The sequence below is a fragment of the Oncorhynchus tshawytscha genome, linkage group LG04 (assembly GCF_018296145.1).
Source record: "Oncorhynchus tshawytscha isolate Ot180627B linkage group LG04, Otsh_v2.0, whole genome shotgun sequence".
Lineage (NCBI taxonomy): Eukaryota > Metazoa > Chordata > Actinopteri > Salmoniformes > Salmonidae > Oncorhynchus > Oncorhynchus tshawytscha.
Genome location: NC_056432.1, coordinates 13,075,038 through 13,081,944, shown reverse-complemented (window position 1 = coordinate 13,081,944; position 6,907 = coordinate 13,075,038).

Below are 6,907 nucleotides of genomic sequence, written 5' to 3'. Positions count from 1 at the left end.
TTAGCCCAAGTCGGACCATTATTTTTATCAATAAAAATGTCCAACCTTTTCCAGTAATGACGGCTGGGTAGGATCCCTGAGTTAGGCTGATCTATAAGACTTATCTCAGCTATTGATTTATGGCTACAGATAGCTAATGTACTGGAGAGGCACTCTTCTCTTTCTCTCACCGAGGTTTCTATGAAATTGGCAAATAAATAAGGCAGTAGAACCTCCTGGGCAGTAGAACCTCCTGGGCAGTAGAACATATGTTTTACTCTTCAGATCTGGACTTGATGTGTGTTTGAACCCTATATATCCCCATTACTGTGCCACTAGACAAGATCCCCCATTACCATAAACCCTATATATCCCCATTACTGTGCCACTAGACAAGATCCCCCACTGCCATAAACCCTATATATCCCCATTACTGTGCCACTAGACAAGATCCCCCACTGCCATAAATCCTATATATCCCCATTACTGTGCCACTAGATAAGATCCCCCACTACCATAAACTCTATATATCCCCATTACTGTGCCCCCACTGCCATAAACAAGATCCCCCCACTGCAAGATCCCCCATAAAAACCCTATATATCCCCATTACTGTGCCACTAGACAAGATCCCCCACTACCATAAACCCTATATATCCCCATTACTGTGCCACTAGACAAGATCCCCCACTGCCATAAAACCTATATATCAAATCAAATCAAATGTATTTATATAGCCCTTCTTACATCAGCTGATATCTCGAAGTGCTGTACAGAAACCCAGCCTAAAACCCCAAACAGCAGGTGTAGAATGCAGGTGTAGAAGCACGGTGGCTAGGAAAACCTCCCTAGAAAGGCCAAGACCTAGGAAGAAACCTAGAGAGGAACCAGGCTATGAGGGGTGGCCAGCGCCCTTAACCACTGTGCCACCCGGGAGGCCATACTTTTGGTATTTTTCAGAGTCAGTAGAAAGGCCTCTTTAGAGTCCTAAGTTTTCATATCTGTGACCTTAATTGCCTACCGTCTGTAAGCTGTTAGTGTCTTAATGACCGTTCCACAGGTGCATGTTCATTAATTGTTTATGGTTCATTGAACAAGCATGGGAAACAGTGTTTAAACCTTTTACAATGAAGATCTCTGAGTTATTTGGATTTTTACGAATTATCTTTGAAAGACAGGGTCCTGAAAAGGGGACGTTTCTTTTTTTGCTGAGTTTATATATATTTTTATGTGAAATTGTTACACGTCTTTATAGTGTTCCCACACGGCCATATCTCCATGTCTTGCTTGTTTCTGGAAAACAGATAGAAGACAGAGGCAACCATCAGTGCTAATTAGCTATATAGCCTGTGTGTAAATGTAACTCAGGAAGTGTAGCGGAAGTATCACATTTCAGGTAAGACCCAGATGCAGACAAAGTCGAAGTAATAACAGTTTATTAATCGGACAGGGTCAAGCAAAAAGCAGGTCCAGGGCAGGCAGAGGTCGGTAATCCAGATAGGTGGGGCAAAGGTACAGGATGACAGGCAGGCTCAGTGTCAGGGCAGGCAAAGGTACTGTACGGCACGCAGGCTCCGTGTCAGGGCAGGCAAAGGTCAGTAATCCAGAAAGGTGGGGCAAAGGTCCAGGACGGCAGACAGGCAGAATGATCAACACCGGGAAAGCTAGGAAACAGGAACAATTGAGAGCCAGGTGCAGAGTGAAAACCACTGGTAGGCTTGACAAAACAAAATGAACTGGCAACAGACAAACAGATAACCAGGTACAAATACACAGGGGATAATGGGGAAGATGGGCGACACCTGGAGAGGGGTGGAGACAATCACAAAGACAGGTGAAACAGTTCAGCGTGTGACCGGAAGTGCAGTTTGGTCAGATGGAGGCACCCATAGCTGGATGTATCTTTAACTGCTACAGTGTAGTCTAGTAGGATGGAGGCTCCATAGCTGTATGGATATGTAACTGCTACAGTATAGTTTAGTAAGATGGAGGCTTAAATCTACTTGAAAGTCTATGGCAAGACGTAAAAAGGGTTGTCTGGCAATGATCAACAACCAATTTGACAGAGCTTGAAGAATTTTCAAAAGAATAATTGGCAAATGTTACACAATTCAGGTGTGGAAAGCTTTTAGAGACGTACCCAGAAAGACACATTTGTAATCGCTACCAAAGGTGCTTCTACAAATGATTTACTCAGGGAATTAAATACATATGTAAATTGGATATTTAATTTACAAAAATGTCTAAAAATATATTTTCACTTTGTCATTATGGAGTATTGTTTGTAGATGAATGAGAGAGAAAAATATATGATCTATTTTTAATTCTGGCTGTAACACAACAAAATGTGGAATAAGTCAAGGGGTGTGGAAACTTTCTGAAGGCTCTGTAGATGGGAAGAGAGATGAATTCAGAATCAGATTCAGAATGGGGCAGTGTGGCTGCGTCTAGCCTACAGGCCGGTGTTAATAATCAATGCTCACTATCTGGTGAGGTAACCTTTCTGGGCTTTTGTTACCTCAGTGTTTTGCAGAGTTATTGTTGTGATTATTTAATGCAGCAGTCTATTTATTGTAGCCTTTTGTGCAACAATTTTATTCCATTTTAAACCATTTTGTACAAGTTCCGGCACAATTTTTTGCCTTTTGCTATTTGGAGCGATACAAGAAAACTTTACACTTGGATTCCTCATGGCATCTATTACTTACAAGACTGAGTGCTAAGTCTCTTTCTTACAAAGGCTCTCATAAAAATACAACTTCATGATATTTTACATCACTTCACTGCACACATGCTGTGCTGTTGTAACTGTCTTGAATACGTTCTTAAAAGAGTGAAATAGTTGTTATTATGCTGTTATACACTGTATGTGTTGGTTTCACAGTGAGCATATAGCTCATATGAAACAAATCAACAAGCCAATAATGATTCCCCCAAGTTCCACGACGGTTTCTAATGAACTGAAGATGTGATGCGAATCACTGATATTCCTCTCAACATGTTTATTTTGAATCTGCCCTCTGTACTAATTAGAGGGTTACCCTGAGTGCTCAGCGCTACACACACACACATCTCCACTTCCCGCTATAGCAATATCGCCATCACACTCATCCAAAGAATATTGGAATTTTCTGAAAGAGCAAACCAATAACCTATTACAAAACTATAAGAGATCAATAGCTAATTTCTCTGCATTGATTACCACTTGAACATTTAACATGCGCCCCGTGGCCACAATATGCGTACAGCCAACTTGGATCCCCATTGGCCCTCATGAGTATTAAACTTATTGATTCAAAGAGAGGACTAAAAATGTCAAGCTGTTCCTTAATCCTAATAAAGACTGGACATGACCAAGGCACCCTCTCTCCTTAAAGTAAGGATACAATCTATCCAACCAGAAATAGGCCTATGGGCTGCAAAAGCTGAGATGTGATGTAATTAATGAATTAATCCACTATGTTGAAACATGTTGTCGCATTATTGTTTATCCATTGTGATTGTTTATAATTCTACTGAAACTACTATTTCTACCGAAATAAATAGGCTACATTTGCTCTCACGTGTTAGCTCAGAATAATTACTAAAAAAGTAGAAAATTTCACCTTTAAAAAAAAAATGTTTGCACTTGCTACAGCTGTCTAAAAGTGTGTGTGTGTGTGTGTGTGTGTGTGTGTGTGTGTGTGTGTGTGTGTGTGTGTGTGTGTGTGTGTGTGTGTGTGTAGCCCCATTGAAAATAATCTAGATTATATTTCTATGTATAGCCTCTCTACCTTAACCCTTTACCAGGAGCTAAAGATCATAGTGAACATTCAGATGTAACCAAATGCAACATAGCTTCAGCGTGTAAATCAGCTAGAAGGATGTGTCGGCTTTGAGTAATTGTCTCTGGCCCCCTCCCAGTTACAGGGAGTGATGAGCTCTACAGCAGAGTCTCAACTCAATCGCTGGTTGAAAACTGTTTTCTGCCCCTCCCAAAATATATATTTGTAGATAATTGGCCCTCTTTCTGGGACTCACCCACAAACAGGACCAAGCCTGGCCTATTGAGGAGTGACGGACTCCATCCTAGCTGGAGGGGTGCTCTCATATTAACGAACATAGACAGAGCTCTAACTCCCCTAGCTCCACAATGAGATAGAGTGCAGGCCAGGCAGCAGGCTGTTAGCCAGCCAGCTTAGTGGGGTCTGCCACTAGCACAGTCAGTGTAGTCAGCTCAGCTATCCCCATTGAGACCGTGTCTGTGCCTCGACCTAGGTTGGGCAAAACTGAACATGGCGGTGTTCGCCTTAGCAATGTCACTGGAATAAAGACCTCCTCCATTCCTACCATTATTGAAAGAGATTGTGATACCTCACATCTCAAAACAGGGCTGCTTAATGTTAGATCCCTCACTTCCAAGGCAGTTAACTAATCACTGATCATAATCTTGATGTGATTGGCCTGACTGAAACATGACTTAAGCCTGATGAATTTACTGTGTTAAATGAGGCCTCACCTCCTGGTTACACTAGTGGCCATATCCCCCGCGCATCCCGCAAAGGCGGAGGTGTTGCTAACATTTATGATAGAACATTTCAATTTACAAAAAAAACAACGTTTTCGTCTTTTGAGCTTCTAATCATGAAATCTATGCAGCCTACTCAAACACTTTTTATAGCTACTGTTTACAGGCCTCCTGGGCCATTTACAGCGTTCCTCACTGAGTTCTTTGAATTACTATCGGACCTTGTCGTCATGGCAGATAATATTCACATTTTTGGTGACTTTAATATTCACACGGAAAAGTCCACAGACCCACTCCAAAAGGCTTTCGGAGCCATCATCGACTCAGTGGGTTTTGTCCAACATGTCTCCGGACCTACTCACTGCCACAGTCATACTCTGGACCTAGTTTTGTCCCATGGAATAAATGTTGTGGATCTTAATGCTTTTCCTCATAATCCTGGACTATTGGACCAGCATTTTATTATGTTTACAATTGCAACAAAAATCTGCTCAGACCCCAACCAAGGATCATCAAAAGTCGTGCTATAAGTTCTCGGACAACCCAAAGATTCCTAGATGCCCTTCCAGACTCCCTCCGTCTACCCAAGGACGTCAGAGTACAAAAATCAGTTAACCACCTAACTGAGGAACTCAATTTAACCTTGCGCAATTACCCTAGATGCAGTTGCCCTAAAAACAAAAAACATTTGTCGCTCCCTGGTACACAGAAAATACCCATGCAAGCTTCCAGAAAATTTGAACGGAAATGGCGCCACACCAAACTGGAAGTCTTCCGACTAGCTTGGAAAGACAGTACCGTGCAATATCGAGGAGACCTCACTGCTGCTCGATCATTCAATTTTTCCAACTTAATTGAAGAAAATAAGAACAATCCAAAATGTTGTCGCAAAGCTAACTAAAAAGCAGCATTTCCCAAGAGAGGATGGCTTCCACTTCAGCAGTGATAAATTCATGAACTTCTTTGAGAAAAAGATCATGATCATTAGAAAGCAAATTATGGACTCCTCTTTAAATCTGCGTATTCCTCCAAAGCTCAGTTGTCCTGAGTCTGCACAACTCTGCCAGGACCTAGGATCAAGGGAGACACTCAAGTGTTTATGAACTATATCTCTTGACACAATGATGAAAATAATCATGGCCTAGAAAACTTTAAGCTGCATACTGGACCCTATTCCAACTAAACTACTGAAATAGCTGCTTCCTGTGCTTGGCCCTCCTATGTTGAACATAATAAATGGCTCTCTATCCCCGGATGTGTACCAATCTCGCAGTAAGAAAGCCTCTCTTGAAAATGCCAAACCTTGACCCAGAAAATATTAAAAAACGATTGGCCTAAATCGAATCTCCCATTCCTCTCAAAAAAAATTTAAAAAGCTGTTGCGCAGCAATTCACTGCCTTCCTGAAGACAAACAATGCATATGAAACGCTTCAGTCTGGTTTTAGACCCCGTCATAGCACTGAGACTGCACTTGTGAAGGTGGTAAATTACCTTTTAATGGCGTCAAACCGAGGCTCTGCATCTGTCCTCGGGCGCCTAGACCTTAGTGCTGCTTTTGATACCATCGATCACCACATTCTTTTGGAGAGATTGGAAACCCAAATTGGTCTACACGGACAAGTTCTGGCCTGGTTTAGATCTTATCTGTCAGAAAGATGTCAGTTTGTCTCTGTGGATGGTTTGTCCACTGACAAATCAACTGTAAATGTCGGTGTTCCTCAAGGTTCCGTTTTAGGACCACTATTGTTTTCACTATATATTTTACCTCCCTGGGATGTCATTCGGGAAACATAATGTTAACTTTCACTGCTATGCAGATGAGACACAGCTGTACATTTCGATGAAACATGGTGAAGCCCTAAAATTGCCCTCGTTGAAGCCTGTGTTTCAGACACAAGGAAGTGGATGGCTGCAAATGTTCTACTTTTAAACTTGGGCAAAACAGAGATGCTTGTTCTAGGTCCCAAGAAACAAAGAGATCTTCTGTTGAATCTGACAATTAATCTTGATTCATCTTGGTTGTACAGTAGTCTCAAATAAAACTGTGAAGGACCTTGGCGTTACTCTGGACCTTGATCTCTCTTTTGACGAACATATCAAGACTGTTTCAAGGACAGCTTTTTTCCATCTACGTAACATTGCAAAAATCAGAAACCTTCTGTCCAAAAATTATGCTGAAAAATGTTTCCATGCTTTTGTCACTTCTAGGTTAGACTACTGCAATGCACTACTTTCCGGCTACCCAGATAAAGCACTAAGTAAACTTCAGTTAGTTCTAAACACGGCTGCTATAATCTTGACTAGAACCAAAAAATGTGATCATATTACTCCAGTGCTAGCCTCTCTACAACTGGTTTCCTGTTAAGGCAAGGGCTGATTTCAAGGTTTTACTGCTAACCTACAAAGCATTAAATGGGCTT